The sequence below is a fragment of the Aplidium turbinatum genome, chromosome 7 (genome assembly GCF_918807975.1).
Source record: "Aplidium turbinatum chromosome 7, kaAplTurb1.1, whole genome shotgun sequence".
Taxonomy (NCBI): domain Eukaryota; kingdom Metazoa; phylum Chordata; class Ascidiacea; order Aplousobranchia; family Polyclinidae; genus Aplidium; species Aplidium turbinatum.
Genome location: NC_137478.1, coordinates 16,489,401 through 16,493,271, shown reverse-complemented (window position 1 = coordinate 16,493,271; position 3,871 = coordinate 16,489,401). Strand labels below are relative to the sequence as shown.

Below are 3,871 nucleotides of genomic sequence, written 5' to 3'. Positions count from 1 at the left end.
TGGCTGTGGCATAACGACTAGGAGGAATGACTAACCCTAACCTTACAAGCGCTCTTGTGGCCTCGGCATTTTTATTGCCGACGCTAATGCGCCATTCATGTATCTGCGTCGGCAATTGCCGACACTAATTTCGAAGACTGAGAAACTCTTTTCTTAATTAGTACAAAAATATCGAAAAGTATCGAAATATCGAGTATTTTTTCAAATATCGTATCGTTTTGATTTTTTCAATATCGCCCAACACTATTTCCAGTTAATAGATTGCTGTATACCTTGCACAGTCAAAGTTCGGCAATAAGCTTTCTTCACAGTAGTCATGATTTACATTAGGCAGATTAAGGTTATTGATTTCATTGCGCAATATGTTGGTGTAATACCCCACGCTTCGAAGAGAATTTCCACCTTCCAAATCTTCATTCAACTGTAAAATACAAATAAATTCAGTATTACACCATCTTCATTAAGTGCCATTATTCTCTCCAAACTTAGAAGGCATGGCACCCAAAGAAGAACGTTCATTACCTCAAAATGTAAATATAGCTACGGAATTATTGAATTAAAGCAAGCTTCTAATGTAGCACCATCATAATAGTGTATATTACATATACATTATGCTTTTGAAAACTAACTTTTTCAACCTGAAGGCCAACCCTGAAGCAGTTAAGTATTTCATTGGCTAGATTTCCAAATTTCATAAATTGATAATATTATTTTTATTATTACATTATAATATTTATTTGCATCAGACCAATAAGTCCATATTAATTACCAAACATGCAAAAAACACAAGAATAATCACAATAACCCGGTTAACAGATAATGCTGTTGCAGAGAATTGTTAACGACAAGCTGCAAATGGCACATTTGTAATATGACAATTTGACAAGAGCGTCAGAATTGCACATTCAACGAGCATTTTTGAATAGGAGTCTTAAAGAGATTTAGTAAGATATATGAATAGTATTTTGCATCTAAACAAGTGTGGTTAAACATACCTCATCAGAAAATATTGTAAGTTCTTCTTCACTCATGTCTTGAAGAGCCTCCAAACATTGTGACAACATTTTAATGACTTTTAAAAACAATATAATTAAAAACCTTTCTGTACACTTATTGCTGTGTTGTAATAAATGTATACTGTATTTATAAACATTCTCTATTTGTATTAAGCATATAAATTGTTTTCTATATCATGAGTAGCCCACGAGTAACATGCTAAATGTGACATATCCGAAATATAGAACTGCTGTATATATGTATGTTAGATTTAGATAGTTAGATTTAGATATTAGATTGTTAGATTGACTAGATGTTAGATTTAGATATGGTTAGATTTCCTTTTCCATGAAGCTAGCTGTTTGCATTCAAAAGTACCGTAAGTTACCAATACCTTAGCCCACCAGTGTTTAATTCAAACATAGTTATTTTGCTTATGTGCTTGTGAGAATTAGCACCAGCATATTTTTAGTGGAAATGGCTCAAACTCAACTGTGGTTAGTGAATAAGAACTCATAGTACGGTACCAGTACAAATGTGTCATGCCAAATGCACTTCTTCATTTTGGTGCAAAATACATTAAGTGGAACAAGAAAGGAGATTACATTCATAACGTAACTTTATATTTTTAGCAGTAATAAACAAACAAGTTTTTTGCAAGTACATCTGCAGTCTGTAGTGTACACTGACAAACAATAAATATTCAATAGCAAGTTAGAATAAACTTATTGGGCCTAACCTAGAAAACTAGTCACAAGAATGGGCAGTTTTTTTACTGTAATTCACATATTCTTAATGAACAGCAAAATTGTTGATTTTGACAAGTATGTAGTTGTTAACATACCGTATGTCAAGCAGATCACAAGTGATTAGTAACTGTAATACAGAATAAAATGGTTGATTGATTGCACATGTCTGATGTAGCCTTATCTAGATTTACATACCATAGTCTAATAAATAATCTAATCAAAAATTCTTCAGAATAAATACCTGTACCGGTACACTACATATACTGTATATTTATAAACTTTGAATAGACAAAAGTACTGTTTAATCTTGAATCTAGGTCAATTTCCATGGGCAACGAGGCCCTTCCTTTAAATTAACCAGTGCCTAATATTCCTGGCAGAAAAGTTAGCAACTGAGTGATCACTGATCAGCCTTTTAAGAACCTATGTTTTGGTCTTCTGCTGAAGCCAAAATTTAATTCCTTAGTAATTTGAAAACTCACATCATCTTTTAACTACTTGTCGCTTGTTGGCCTAGTAATGATACCAGTGCCTTTCTGCATGCTTTCTGTCCATATGGCTCAACTTGGTGCAGCAAGCATTCTGAGCTACGGTATGTTCTGAGGAAAACGTGCACATGGAGCATTATATTTTAATTAAAATTACACAGTGAAGGCCTAAAAAGAACGTTTAGCACTTCTGTAACACAGTTTCTTCTTTCTAGCGTTATTCCCCCCCATTCAGCAGCCCAAACTCACCTAACAAACACTGCAACCATTCAATTCGCCATTTTTCTACAGGTATATATCTAGTAGTTTTGCTGAGTCAGCAAAACGTATTAACCACCGACAGAGGGCGTACGTGCCGAGTTTAAACAGCAAGATTCGTATTCAGTTGGCGAACTAGGTATATTTATTAACTATGGTCACACCAGCCCCCCCCCCTCCCAGATGAACCATGTGAGTATCCAAACAAAAATGGTGAATCGACAAAAGATGACTGATGTACACAATAATGCAATATTAACATAACAACTGAAGATCACCTAAACGTTGTTCAAACTTGCGCTGTATAAGGCTGGTCCATAGTTAATAAATATACCTAGTTCGCCAACTGAATACGAATCTTGCTGTTTAAACTCGGCACGTACGCCCTCTGTCGGTGGTTAATACGTTTTGCTGACTCAGCAAAACTACTAGATATATACCTGTAGAAAAATGGCGAATTGAATGGTTGCAGTGTTTGTTAGGTGAGTTTGGGCTGCTGAATGGGGGGGAATAACGATAGAAAGAAGAAATTGTGTTACAAAAGTGCTAAACGTTCCTTTTAGGCCTTCACTGTGTAATTTTAATTAAAATATAATACTCCATGTGCACGTTTTCCTCAGAACATACCGTAGCTCAGAATGCTTGCTGCACCAAGTTGAGCCATAGACAGAAAGCATGCAGAAAGGCACTGGTATCATGACTAGGCCAACAAGTAGTTAAAAGATGATGTGAGTTTTCAAATTACTAAGGAATTAAATTTTGGCTTCTTCAGCAGAAGACCAAAACATAGGTTCTTAAAAGGCTGGTCAGTTGCTAACTTTTCTGCCAGGAATATTAGGCACTGGGTAATTTAAGGAGGGCACTTGTTGCCCATGGAAATTGACCTAGACTCAAGATTAAACAGTACTTTTTTCTATTCAAAGTTTATAAATATATATCTAGTGACTGTACAGGTATTTATTCTGAAGAACATTTGATTAGATTATTTATTAGACTACGGTATGTAAATCTAGATACTTAGGCTACATCAGACATGCGCAATCAATCATTTTATTCTGTATTACAGTTACTAATCACTTGTGATCTGCTTGACATATGGTATGTTAACAACTATACTTGTCAAAATCAACAATTTTGCTGTTCATTAAGAATATGTGCATTACAGTCAAAAAACTGCCCATTTTTGTGGCTAGTTTTCTAGGATAGGCCCATAAATTTATTCTAACTTGCCATTGAATATTTATTGTTTGTCAGTGTACACTACAGACTGCAGATGTACTTGCAAAAAACTTGTTTGTTTATTACTGATAAAAAATATAAAGTTACGTTATGTATGTAATCTCCTTTCTTGTTCCACTTAATGTATTTTGCAAAAAAATG

The 3,871-nt window shown here is 34.5% G+C and overlaps 1 long non-coding RNA gene across 1 annotated transcript; it reads right to left on the bottom strand.

The window, feature by feature from the left end:
• Nucleotides 1-253: 253 nt before the first annotated feature.
• Nucleotides 254-1,112, bottom strand: LOC145774417 (uncharacterized). The gene is made up of 2 exons (XR_014290019.1): nt 996-1,112; nt 254-421 (listed from the first exon to the last, which is right to left on the bottom strand). It is a non-coding gene; the product is annotated as an uncharacterized LOC145774417 (long non-coding RNA).
• Between the last annotated feature and the right edge of the window lie 2,759 nt (nt 1,113-3,871).